General features: G+C 33.5%; 1 long non-coding RNA gene across 1 annotated transcript; it reads left to right on the top strand.

Annotated features, from left to right (window-relative positions):
* The first annotated feature begins 20 nt into the window (after positions 1–20).
* On the top strand, positions 21–5,832 carry LOC129004917 (uncharacterized). The gene is made up of 3 exons (XR_008491779.1): positions 21–240; positions 1,849–1,984; positions 5,577–5,832. It is a non-coding gene; the product is annotated as an uncharacterized LOC129004917 (long non-coding RNA).
* Positions 5,833–15,071: the final 9,239 nt, after the last annotated feature.

Below are 15,071 nucleotides of genomic sequence, written 5' to 3'. Positions count from 1 at the left end.
ACATTGTCTTGTGTGACTTAGTTAATAGTTGTTGGAGGTGGCCAGGTACACGATACACGTAAATTAGATTTTAAAATGGAATTAATTTTAAAAGAGATGGAAGCTTAACAGATTTAAATTGTTATACGTCAAGGAAATTTCGGGCTATGTAAGGTCAAAGGAAGAATTTGACCAATTAGGTAACTTATGTTTGTCTGGCATCAAGATCAAATGGATTTGCTTTTTCCACGAGAAGTACAGGTAGAAATATGTTATTACCACGAATACTTTAAAGTATTCGTGGCTATTACCTAATAAATCCATTCATGTTATTGTCTCCTTGATTTGATAATTGACTAAAATTAAATAGATTAGATTATTAACCTCTAAGCCTAGAAAGTATTAATCAGAAGATTCTGAGGGGTGGCGGTAAGGTAATTGTACCTAATAAGGTTAACGTAGGGACTTGATGAAGTTTGAAAACATTTTTAGGATTATCCGATTATCAGTAAGAGTTAATTGGTTTCTTAAGAACATTAAAGTTATGAAAGCTTAAGTCGCTTCCTAAGATGCTGGTTAGTTGAAATTTTTTGCAGTTGTTAGAGCGATTGAATTGATAGGTAGCCTACAAGTCTGTAGAGAACCTAACTTATAGCCTAGGCCTAACTTGCTATCAGATGAAAATTTAGTTTGATAAGTTATTTCTATCGTTGGCCTATCAGTAGAAGTTTTCACTTGATAACTTATGTCTTAAAAAACTTATTTATTTAAGTTACTTATGCTTTTCAAAAAGACTCGTATACACGTGCTGTGGGGTTAACTTGGGTACGGTACTTTGGTATTATCCGGAGGCCACCCTTACACAGCGCAGTTATGTTAGGTTGGGTTTTCTTACATTACCAGATGAGTCATAAATTACTTTTGCACGCCATATCCCATCAAGTACTTAGCCAGGTCATTGACCGGAGCATGCATCACCTGTTACCACCTGTATCTGGGGTATTTGGCGGGCGAAAGTATGACTCAATTGGTATAGTTCAATTCATAACGAAACGAGGAAAGTTTTATAAACATATTTGATAATCCAACCTAACATGACGCAGCGTGCTGTATACCTAAGTTACTTGGCGGAGTATAGCGGCAGCGACGCATTTAACTCAATCCTCCCCGACATCGCTGCCTTTTTTTCTGGGATACAGAACTCAAAGGCCGCTAATTGTAATCATGTCAAATCTGGACAGTCAGTCAATTAAAGCAGGTTTTTTCCTATTACAGTATGTAGTTATTTTTGGACTCTCCAGTAAAATATCACTCTAAAATAATTGGCCTCCGCATAATACCAAAGTACCCTAACATTTCACTTTGGCTTAGCTTTTTAAGTTACCGGTATGGTAGTTAAAGATAATTACAAACAAGGCCTACTGTATGTAAATTGTATACACAAGAGTTGATAAGTAGGCTATATCTAGTAATTGTTTTTAAACAAATAAATTTACACTTTGACCTCAATTTGTAACGTAAACTTATCCTTTTTTTGTAAGTTTTGTTAGCTACTTAGGACCTACTATATATAAGTTACCTGTAATGGCGATAATCTACTTAAGAATCCTCATAAGCTAACATGTAAAATCAATATTGAAATTCAATAACTTATAGGCCTACATAACTTAATGGGCTATTGATTAAACTTACTATATTTTAAGTTTATTCGATAGCTTAGGCTATATTATGTAATAAGTTTATTCCATTATGTAATACTGTAAGTAACTTAATAAGTTATTCCATCGATAATATCTTAGCTTTTCTCTTTGGAATTGTAGATTGATGTTTTAAAATTGATTGACTTAATGCTTTTTAATGTTTTTGCAGGTTCATACCCTGATCAACCGACTCTAGGCCTAGTCAGATTTCAAGTTTGCGTACCTCTAACCAACATTCGTAAAATGCATTGGAGTGTGGTCACAGATCTCTCTATTACGTAATAAATAAATCCAGCAGTGAACAGGTAAGACATTTATTTGTTTAAATTGTTTATTTATAGTAGTAACATTTTCTATACAGCCTCTGATCCCATGTAGGGGTTGTCATATTAGTGGTGGTTCTAGATTAGAACGTTGTGAAGGGCTAACAGGGGTGATTAACATTAGGAGGGGGTTTCAGGGGTTCCCCTTAAGAAAATCTGCTATTTTTAGCGAATTTCCCATATAGGGAATAAGCTATTACCGTAGTACTCATGGTAAGACCTGGACCCGGGACCGATTTTTTTTTCGTTTTGAGGTCCCTAGAGGCCAAAAACAGCAACCGTTCAAATTCATATATATATATATATATATTTATATATATATTTATATATATACTAGCAGAGTACCCGTCCTTCGTACGGGGTTGGCATATAAGTATCAAATGCTTATAGCAGTTATGAGTGAGGACATGGTTTAAGAAATTTCGGTTCTTTTTGAAGTTCGTTCGCTACGCTCACTCACCTTTAGGTTGGAGCTCGTTCGCTGCGCTCACTTTCCTTCAGGTTAGCTCGTTCGCTACGCTCACTTGCCTTCAGGTTAGCTCGTTCGCTACGCTCACTCGCCTCCAGGTTGAAGATCGTTCGCTACGCTCACTCACCTTTTGCTGTTGTCATAAATGTAAAAGAAATAATAGTGCTAGTGCTGCACCCTGTTGGTAATCCTTGTAACTGTTAATGCTATTGAACATCATAGAACATAACCAACTTGTTTAATTGAAACAGCTGTTAAGATTCATTAATTCCATTTCTCATAAGGTTAACATGGGAAACTCCAGAGCCACTGGGGCGGAGCCCCGAAGGATTTTTTGGGATAAAAATATGCCTATATGTTAATCGGGAATGTGAGCTATCATCATGCCAAATTTCAGCCCGATCCGACCAGTAGTTTTTGAGATTAGCTCATACAAACACACACACAGACACCACCTCTTCTTTATAATAGTATAGATGTGTCTGTTAGCGCGATAACTCGAGCAAAAATGATCCGATTTTGATGAAATTTGGTACATACGTGTAAACCTACGTTTATTCGAACGAGTTCGCGAACCAGCATGATCGGGCCATGGGAACGGGGGTTAATGGGGGCTTTTATGGGGTAAAAATGGGTTTTTCCCATTTTTGACCCAAAAAACTTAAATTTTTGCAATTTCTTTCCAAACTATTTTGTAGAGCTTAAAAAAACATATAATTTAGTATATTGAAGCGTTATAATGCGCCTAATGGTTACGGAGAAAATTCAAAAAAATTGTAAATTTAAAATTCCCATGTTATTCTTATGGAGGATAAGTAAACTGTTGTAGTTTGCTTATTTATTAACATATTTTGCCCAAATTTGGAAAATGTTTTTATTTCTTACTAACTATTAACATTTTACATAAAAACACTTTAACCCTCCCTGTTGCAGCAAACCTAAGTATGTGTTAAACTGATTCGATTTAAATAGGGAATAAATGTGATATTTTTAAGGAGACATTTTAGTGTAAATCCAATCAGGCAAATGGAAATTCGCTTAGTCTGCAGGTTTGCTGCGGCGGGGGTATTATTTTTTAGCGAATTTCCCATATAGGGAATAAGCTATTACCGTAGTACTCATGGTAAGACCTGGACGCGGGACCGATTTTTTTTTTTGTTTTGAGGTCCCTAGAGGCCAAAAACACCATCCGTTCAAATTCATATATATATATATGTGTGTCCGTCAGCACGATAACTCGAGCAAAAATGATCCGATTTTGACGAAATTTGGTACAAACGTGTAAACGTACGTTTATTCGAACGAGTTCGCGATCCAGCATGATCGGACCATGGGAACGGGGGTTTACAAGGGGTTTTATGGGGTAAAAAAAGGTTTTTCCCATTTTTGACCCAAAAAACATCAAATTTAGCAATTTCTTTCCAAACCATTTTGTAGAGCTTAAAAAAACAAATAATTTAGTATATTGAAGCGTTATTATGCGCCTAATGGTTACAGAGAAAATTCCAAAAAATTGTAAATTTAAAATTCCCATGTTATTCTTATGGAGAATAAGTAAACTGTTGTAGTTTTTGCTTGTTTGTGAACATATTTTGATCAAATTTGGAAAATGTTTTTATTTCTTACTAACTATTCACATTTGACAAAAAACAGTTTTACCCTCCCTGATGCAGCAAACCTAAGTACTTGTTAAACTAGTTCTATTTAAATCTGGAATAAATGTTATATTTTTAAGTAGACATTTCAGTGTAAATCCAATCAGTCAAATGGAAATTCGCTTAGTCTGCAGGTTTGCTGCGGCGGGGGTATTTTTAACTGTTTTTACGTCTAGAACTGTGTTCCAAGACCTCTGTCACCTATTTATGACAAAATTTATGTTTAAACTTATATTTCCAGAGTCAGATTCTAATGGAGGGGCTCTTGCTTCTATAGCCCTCCACCCCTTGGAACCGCACACTGCATTATAGTATTTTAATGTGGGAAAAATTGAGAATTAATTTAGTTGGAAGATAAGATATAACGGGACAGCAAAATTGGTAGAATAGGCATATATAAGCTTTAACAAATTTCATGCAAATATATTTGATTAAGGTAATGTGATCATAAATAAAAGCATCTGCCACTATTTAAAATTAAAATTAGGCTTAGGCCTAATACAGATAAACCATTGCTGTTGCTAAAAGCCTAAAGGTCGATTCACACACATCAGTTACGGCACGTCACAGTAAAGTCACTTCAGGCACGTCACAGTTAACAAAAATATTCTTTGATGGATTTTCTATTGCACTATCTACACTCATCCGTTGCAGTCCCGTCAGTCACTCTGCTGGCATCCGTCAGTCAATTTCGGATTTCTTTTCAACGATACTTTTAGATTGTTCGGACGCCTGACGGAACTGTTTGAGGTTAGAAAATAGTGTTATTGTTATTTAAATGGTTGCGTTTGTATTTTGAGTACTGTTTGTAACAATCAACAATATGGACAATGATAATTTGATAGAATATAGGTTTATAACTTTAAAATTTTGACTATAAATTACTGTGAATTTTAGAGACGGAAGACTGACTGAAACCAACTGACGGACAATTGACTGAGAAATCGCGGATGCAACTGTGACTGGACTGTAACGGAACTGTGACTGGACTGATGTGTGTGAATCGACCTTAATACAGATAAACCATTGCTGTTGCTAAAATAAACCTGCATTAGTCTTGATTTTAAAATAGGTATGGGTTATATTTTTTGTAAACCATAAGCTGTCGTTGTTCATAAAAAAATGAAGTTGAAACTGTTAATTACTGAGAAAACCATGATTTGAGGTAGAAATTAATCTGGTCAAAAGGTACATTTTAATTAAATTATGTTAATTTATTAAACTGGTATTTAACTCGTACTTAAATACAAGTAAATAAAATGTTGTGGATGTTCAATGAATTTTAGCATTAGTTTGTCTGCAAATGTTAATTTCTCGAGAACATGCTCCATTCAACCCAAATAGACACGTTAAAATTTTAACATTGCATTCTAGCCGAGGAGAATTTATTGTTCATTCATCCTAGACTAGCCTCCTTATTTAAATAACATGTAAAGTTTCTCTGTTCTAGAAGACTGAAGAAGGAACATCACAGGGGCTGTTACTTAGACCTTTCTACAGCATTGATGAATAATTGTCTTGGCAGCAACTAGAGTGACTACGTTACAAGTTAAATCATCTTTCTACTGCAAGGATTCCAATCAACAAAGATTTTTAATCGATAACATATTGTATTGATGCCTTATTCAATCTTAAAAATTGTAAAATAAAGTACTCTTGTATTCTTGTATTGCATTCTTGTGTTCTTGTCCTCTCTGTAGAGGTTATAGAGAAACTTAATGTAAATAAGTGAACACAAATGATAGAAAAACAATTTTATATAATAATAAAAACTAAATAATTAATTGAGAGCCCTCTCGATTGGGATAACCCAATTGATATTTTACTTCTTCTATCAAAACAAATACTAAAACACTCTTATTGTTTTGTGTTAACTATATATAATTTAAATTATTTACAAAAACATCTTAGTTATATATTTTATTTATCTTTTATATATATTCTATTATAAATTACCACACAGTCAAGTATAAAGTTGAAGCTTGATTATAAAGTGCACTAATCATAGTAGGCCTATCAGTCAACAAAGCTTAAATTGTTCACACCAAGTGGGAATATAATTATTTGAAATAAGTCTTTCCTTCAATAAAATCTTTAAAGAATATTTAATTGCCATGTAAGCTTGGTAGGTACCGGTACTGAAAAGTGTAGTATACTCATCACCCATTTCAATCAATGTAAGATTTGTTTTCGTTTTAAAATTTGTATGTTTGCTGATATAGCGTTATAAGATACAGGGAAGAACACACTTCACCTTGATTACCTTCGTCAAAATAACAAGTTATTTTCAAGTTTTTTTTATTTTTCAACTTACTGGTAACCATTTAGCTATCTGCAATATAGGTTGATAATTTTTTTTTTTTTTACATCCAATGAATTATTTACAAAGATGTTTGAAGTTTTTATAAGGTCAAACATGAGGAAACCCCATTTTTACCTCTACTCATAGTCCGATCATGCTGGTTCACAAACGGAACGCTACAACAAACGTTGTTTTACTTGTTTGTTAAAAATTTCATCATAATTGGATTATTTTGACTTTGAATTACATGTGTATAGGCATAGACTAAACTAAGCAGCACAAGTCTAAGGGAGTATGTTTTATCTACGGTATAGGCTATAATTTACAGTAGAACCTTGATAACAAGACTAGACTCTTATAAGGATTATAAAATAAGACTTGTTATCAAGGTTGACTTCTTATCGAGGTTTGCAATAACATATGATTAGGGGTAAAATAATTTCAAGGGGATTTGAAAATAACCCTTGTTATCAAGGTCGACTTGTTATCAAGGTTCTACTGTATATGAATTGAATGAACAGATGGTGCTAAAGGCTTTTTACTTGAACTGCAACTGTTACAGCAATTACAAATTAAAATTCAAACCAACAATGGGGGTTCTATTATTTTGTTTAGAATTATTATAGGCCTACACCTTATTTTTATATTTTTAGGACCATAACAGACCAAATTTAATTAGAACCGGTTGTTTTTTAAAAATCTGATTTTTTGTTATATAATGGGAAAGTATAAATTCAAATTTATTTTAAAAATTGAAATCTTACTACACATTGTAGTCTGCTGTAGAACAAAGAATAATATTACATTAAATTTTGCAAGTTTGATTAAACCTAATTATGATAGTTGTTATATAGGTGGTTTCTTATAATATTAATAGAAAATTTAATGGCTGTTAAAGATATTAAATATAGCACTTGATTTTCCAACTTGAATTTCTTCCAAAATTTCTCAACTTGTTGAGGAATTGTTCCTCTTGATCCAATGAGTAGTCCATATACTTCGAATTTTGATATTTTATATTTCTCTGAATAATATGGGATAGTTTTCTTGTAAATATTTACTTTTTCTTCATGGACTTCCTGTGGCTGATTTTCATTTGTCTCAAGACGAACTGTTGGGTCTATAATGAGACCGAAATCTTTCTCCTTGTCTATAACAATGATGTCACTCCGCCTCACAGAGCCCTCTTCTTCTATAGCCGTGACCTCTTCATAGACCTCGTAACTTTTCTTTCTGAATTGATCAGCTATGATTTTTCTGATGGTATGGTGGCGGGTATTTCGTAGAAGACTACTAAATGGGCACTTTCCAAGGACGTGGGCAAGAGTTTCAAGAGTAAATTTCTCAGATACAGGACAATGCCTGCACTGGTTCCCGTCCCTGGATCTCCCATGAAGACTTCTAAGAGGAATAACGTCTCCGACCATTTTCAAGTATTGTTTGAACTCAGCTTCTGTGAGGCCACAACCTCTAGCCAAATTTTTATTGATCTTGTTACATTCTTTGAAAAGAACCACCCCATTCCCTTTGTATGGAAGTTTACACCAATTTTGATACTCTAAGTCTCGTAAGGTTTCTCGCAGTATCTTGGGTTTTGATTCAATAAATTCAATACTTAAATTCAATTTTTCCAGACAAAACCTAATTTCTTAGTCAAATTGACGAATATTAAGTAAGTAGGGGTTTCCCGTTTGTTTTAATACGCGACATATGTTTATATGTTGGATTGATGATTCCCACATTGATTTACATAACCCAATCCCTTTGTTTTTAGTACTTGTATAAAACATAGAATTTGGCATATCATTTGGAAGATCTAAGATTTCCTTTGTTGTTGATCTTATCACTTTATCAACATCGTCAAAGAATTTCATTGTAATTTTCTTAATTGGTGCGATTTGAAAAGGATATATTAAAGATGGCCAAATATTATGATTCAATACATACATTTTTTGTTCAGACCTTAAAAAAGGAGAACATGTTAATTTTTCAATTTTGTTTATCAATGAACTAATTGTTTTTTCAGAGTCAAATACTATGCTTTCAGAAAAATTTACTCCTAAGTATTTAATTTGTTCATTAAATGTTATAGATTTTATTTCTTTTGAACATATTTGGAAGTTTTCCTCTTGTAATCTACCTTTTTCAATGTTAATAATTTTAGTTTTTGATATATTTATAGTTAATCCAATTTCTCTGAAGAAGTCACAAATCGAATCGAATAATACGAGAGCACTTTCTCTATTCTTACCAATTAAAATGGTATCGTCAGCGAATCCTAGAATACTTAGAGAAGGCATGTCCTTGCATAGCTTATACCCTAGCTCCTCACTTACGGCATGTTGTGACATTTCAGAGAGGATATGGTCAATACATAGGTTATACAAAGTGGGTGACAATGGAGATCCCTGCATTACACCCCTTTGTATTTTGATGTCCTTTGTTTTCCCTCTATGAGTTTCAACTTTTGTAACATTGCCTATTTGGAGTTTAATTATTATTTCAATCAGTTTCCTAGGAATAGGTAGCTCCTGCAAGACTGAGGATAAGTGGTTATGGCCGATATTGTCGTACGCTTTCTCAATATCCAGAAACATAATACAGCAGTCGGTTTTCTTTGATTTTGCTGATCTCAATACCTCATTTAGAATACTTGTATTAAGATGGGAACCAGGGGTATTAGAAAAACCTCCTTGAAACTGGTTAAATTTGATATATTCTTTTAGTCTTTTGTCCAATATTTTTTCTAATATCCTCCTTAAAACAGAACATATTGTGATTGGTCTCCAGTTATTAACCTCTTTTTTGTCTCCACCTTTATCAATTAAAATAGTTCGTGCTCTTTGAAATGATGAAGGTATCTGGTTTGTAAGGTGTATTGTGTTATAAATTGAACAGAGGATCTTTGCTACTTACTTAAGTTTTACAATTCTCATTAATATATTGTCAGGTCCCGGAGAAGTGTCAATTTTTATTGCATTTATTGCTCTCACGACTTCTTCTACAGTAATTTTTTGATTATAATGCGAATCTAAGTCTTTCACTATTGTGTCTTCCACATTGTTATATGACATTTTCATATTTTCATTTGGATTGGAGAAACGTGTGGTAAAACCTTCGTGTAATGTTTTTAGATCAATTTCACATCCTTTATTACCGTCTCCGATTATCCTTCTCACAGCTTTCCTACGCCTATTATAGTATTCAAATTGGATCAGATCATATTCATACTTTTCTTTTCTCTTTTTCCTTTCGTTTTTAGTTTTCCTTTCTGGGTTGGATGATTTCTTATAATTACTATTTTGAGGATAGTCTTGTTTCTTTTTCCTTAATTTATAAAACCTGTAAGAAGGATGTTTAGGCCCAGGAAGATTGTGTAAAGCGTGAGATAAAAACTTGGAAAACTTATCAAAATTTTCAGAGAATAACTCAAAGTGTGTTTGTTCTTCATTGAAGACTGTTAACCAAGAATCGAGATCCTTGTTTATGCGATCACTTTCGCTATTTACTTTGCTTGACATATTGTTTGTTTTATCATCCAATTTGTCTGGAGACTGTGTTTTTGAGCTTTTTGGACAATACTTGTTTAGAATTATATCACGATGTTTATTGTGGTGGCTCTTTGAAATATGGAGAGATAATCCTTTTTTGCTTTTAAAGAGTTTTCCGCATTCGCCACAAGTTTGATCATTTGATTGATCTACTTTACTGTTACATTCCTCACTTTTTTTAAATTTATGATCTTCAACTGAGGTTTGCTTTATGCCTTCCAACGATTTATTTCTAATCTTAGTTGCTTGACATTTATTATTAGGGACATTTAAACTCTGTTTTTTTAGACATTCAATTTCATTATAGATATTACCTACAAGAAAATCCTGTTTATACATCTTGTCCGATATGGTTAAGTTATTGTTTATTATTCTGTTACAAACAATTTTTGCAAAATGTAGGCAGTACACACCACACTCAACTCTTCCACGTTGTTGAAGACAATCTACTTCTAACATATTAATCTCATCAGTTCCCAAGCTGCATTTACTCAGTCTTTCGGTCATTTTCTTGGCAATCTGACTGTTGGATGGAGATTTTGAGTTTTGTTCAAAATTTAAAATACTAGGTACAGGGGCATCATTTGGGGGGGGGCATTTGCCCCCCCCTGGATCCTGGGCTAGAGAAAAAAATATGCTGTACTAGCCAATATACAAATATTTCCTCCTGTCAAATCCTAAAAAGCACAGCAGACAAAAATCTGTATATTCTTGTACAGTAATTTGAAACAATAATTATTATTGTTTTATTGTCTTAGATACCGGTAGCACATTTTGAGTTTACATAAAGTCAGCAGAAACTCAGAAACTACTGTACGTACGTAGGCATACAGTTAGTTTGTAGAGGAGGATTGAGTAGATGATTTGAATCCGATTGAAATTGAAAACTCAATACTCAGACTCAGATCCAACAACAAACTCGAATCCGATTTTCCGATATCGATAGTGTACACAATTCAATATCGATAGTGTAATTGCAGACTCTCGATAGATCGATTCAATCGTATTCTGTGCAACTATCTTTTTAGCGTATACCCGGGCCACGGGGTTCTATGTAACTGCACTGTTTTATCATCTCTAATGCCTGTCTGACATTGATTATTGAGCACTAAGGTAAAGAATTTGCTTTAGATGGTTTGACTTTTCATGCAAGCTTATTTGTTTGATTATTGTGAGCTTGTACCGCTTGAGTTAAGCTGACATTGAAACATGTATTTTAATATATTATGATTAATTTAGTTCCTGATTATTGGTATTTAAATAAATGAGTCTGGTTAAAGAAACAGCTGATCTTAGTCAGTAACAAGCTACACAGATCATCTCACATCACTCCACATTCGACACTCATCCTCCACTCATATTTGGACTAAAAATTAAAATACGCACCCAGGTGGTGTCCCCATCTCAATGATTGGTAATTATTGATAATAAATTACGTTTATTTATATCAGATCAAATTCAAAATGCATTATGTTTATTAAGCTTTTGACTTTGTTATCTTTTTTTGTAAGATTTTTTTATATCCAGGGAATTAGAGATTATGCTTTGGCGCATCACTGTTTAACCATATGCAGATTTATTTTTAACTTATTTTAAGCTGCCTTGTTTAAAAGCTCATTTAATCAAGCACCAAGTCAGAACATCGAGACGCTCTTCTATTCTTGCAAACACAAAAAGCGTTTGAGAAGATTACAGTACCCTATTGAAAAATTACAAATTTGCTACAATCGTACGAGACTTTCACTTTGACGGGTGACGATGATGATGTCCCCGCGGTCACGAGAGACGATAACTCTATTTCTCCACTATGAGCTGCGTTTACGATGACATATCCACGATTGGCGGAAGGGCTAACGACTGTGGCAGGTAACGTGTATTATTTTATTGAATTATTTTTGTAAAAACCTAGATTAGGTATTTTATTTGTTTCGAAATTTGCCTACATTCACTTTATAAATTGTAAACCATACAGAATGTAGAAAAACTAGATTTAGCCTCCTTGACCCGTTGGTGTGATATTCTTACACGGAAAAATATAAGAAATGTATCTTAAAAAGAGAAAGTAACGAATTAATCTTATCTGTGCTTAAAATAAAACAGTTAGTTAATCTTTTTTAAAGCTTATTGCATTAATTATTTCAATAATAGAGTATTACTCTCACTCATATACACACACACAACACGGTACAAGTTTTGCAATAAGTAAAAGAAAAGAATAATGCAAATAGAGCTAAGTATTGGCCTCCTACTACTCTACCTATGTTATTAGTAACGAAGTAGGTACTAAAAATATGATTTTAATCACAGGCGCCTATATAGATATAATATAGATCCGACCCTGCTTATATTTTTTTTCAATCCTTATATTAACAACTTAAAAAAACGGCATATTATTTAAAACGATTGCTTGTTATCTGGTATTGGCCTATTATGTTGTATGTGCTTGTAAGATGTAATGTATCCACTATCCAGTACTATTATAGTTTATTGTGAGTCGGTGGCTCAGTCTGTCGCGCAATGAACCGTGTTGGAGAAATAAATTAACTGAAACAATGCACTATAGAAGGGTTGTCGATTCCGTTACTAAAGCATCAGTTCTAGGTTCATTCAATCAACCAAACGACTCACCATAGGTAATCATGGTTCCTCGAGCGTGCACTGTGGTGTGGACATGGTCTTAAGTGCAAGTTTCAAACCTTTGAAAATTGTAATATTCTAACAAAGAGTCAATAAGTGTACACTGGCACTGGCACATTGTATTATTCACTAAAAGTTGAGAAAAACCTGTGATTGACATATTGGACCCCGGGGACATAAGTTGTCGGGGACCATCACGGGGACATATTACCTGACGGGGAAACACTCCAAAACATACTCAGAGGTCTATACTTGCGGAATAAATATAATTCATAATTACACATTGTCTATTTAGTATCTCTTTGTTTGAGATTTATTTTTATGATGATGGGTTTTATTGTGTTTGAGCGGACAATTTCCATCATGATTAGTAAAAAGATGTCCTAAAATAATCCATTAAACAGTAAAATTTCTATTCACTTTAAGTCTAAACGATGTCGCTGCTTTACCTAAATTAAGCACAAAATTATTTGTTTGTAGCACCACGACAAGGGTTCTCGGAGTTTTACAAGTGTAGTAGTTGTCTACTTAAATAATGTCATAACGATTGCCTAATGTACGTTGCCACCCCATTAACGACATCTCGTTAGAAACAGATAATTTCAAGACGATCGTTGTAATTAATCGATCTTAGTGCATGAGGGGTTCTCTTCCTAGTACAATATTTCAGTGGTGATTAAGTAACATTTCAGTTGTGGTTAACTTTAAATGCCAACAGAAACTAGCATAGTGAGGTAAGCTAAGGAATAAGTCGGCCTTATTAGTTACTATAAATGACATTTTTATATTTTTAGCATTAGTTGGTGTTATGGAAAGATAGGTAGCCACGATAGTTTTACGAAAATGTAAATAAATTAATTGTAACATATTAATTATTGTAACATAAGAAACCATCTACAGTAGGCTACAGTGGCAAATGACTAAATACAGCACAAAAGAAAAGGACATTCCCATAAATACCATAGTATTTACACTTGGGGTGTTTTATTAAGCAATGTGATTATTACAACTATGTACAAAAACGTAGAATATTTTACCATAAAAGATTATAGTACATAGGAAACCCCAAACACGTTCTGTATTTTTTGATAATGCGCCACCAGTATGCCCGTGCTGTTTAACAATCCCCTACGGATTATGAAATGGAAACGATATGGATCATAAACAAAAAAATTACCCGGAAATAAAAATATGCTTGTTTTATTATTTCAATGCAACTGTCAAAAACGTCCAAACACAAGTACTTTTAGAGCTCATTAGCATTATTACGTCCAATTACGTCATTCTTTTATGTTTTTAGCGAATTTCCCTATAGGGAAGTAGCTATTACCGTAGGTGGCACGTTAAGACCTAGACCCGGGACCGATTTACTTTTTCATTTTGATGTTCCCAGAGGCCAAAAACACCATTCGTTCAAATTTTTATATATGTATATATATATAGAGAGAGAGAGACATATTATATATACGTCCGTGAACGCGATAACTTGAGTAGTTTTTGTCCGATTTTGATGAAATTTTGTTTAAAGGTGTAAAGCGGGATAAACTTGAATGAGTTCGCGAACCAGCACGATCGGACCATGGGAACGGGGCTTTACGGGGGGTTTTATGGGGTAAAAATTGGTTTTTCTCACTTTTGACCCTCAAAACACTAAATTTCCCGATTTCTCTTGAGGCCTATTTTAAAGAGCTTAAAAAAATAAATAATTTAGTATGTAAAAGTATTTTTGTTCGATTATTAGTAACGGAGATAATTAAAAAAAAAATTGTAATTTTAAAATTCCCATGTTATTCTTATGGAGAATATTGTCAAATGTTGTAGTTTGCTTGTTTATGGATATATTTTGATCAAACTTGGCAAATTTATTTATTTTGTACTAAGCTATCAATATTTTACTCAAAAACACACTTTATTAGTTTCCTTGTAGCAGCAAACCTAGGTACTCGTTAAACCTAATGTTATTAAAATATATTTAACTGAAAATCAATTCAGACAAATGGAAATTCGCTTAGTCGGCAGGTTTGCTGCGGCGGGGGTATTTATCCATACCGAGGACGATCCCATTGTTGCGACGTTCCTCGATTAAACTACTAACATGACGCAACCAGAGAGCGCATGCATAACATTCGCAACTCGCAACAAAATGCTGGTCAACAGCTGAGATGTTAAAAACTATCTGTTTGTTATTGTACTTTATTATTTTCAATATGTATTATTGTATGTATTTGATTGTTTAAAGAACATAAAGTAAAGGCTATGACATGTTTTGTCTCGCAAACCCTTCTTTGAAACTACAATAGCAGAAAATCACAATAATATGTAATGTAATGTAATGTAATGACTTTTCTATTTTCACACCACAGTGTACATAAAACATGTTATTGGAATTTCTTCAATTTGTTTTGATTTTCTGTTTATATTTTGTTCCTATTTCGTCACCAGCATGGCAATCCAT

This window comes from Macrosteles quadrilineatus, unplaced genomic scaffold, assembly GCF_028750875.1.
Source record: "Macrosteles quadrilineatus isolate MER2022 unplaced genomic scaffold, UCM_ALF_1.0 Scaffold_12__1_contigs__length_5162894, whole genome shotgun sequence".
NCBI classification, from domain to species: Eukaryota; Metazoa; Arthropoda; class Insecta; order Hemiptera; family Cicadellidae; genus Macrosteles; species Macrosteles quadrilineatus.
Note: the sequence above shows the minus strand (reverse complement) of the source record. Positions and strands in the feature narration are given on the sequence as shown.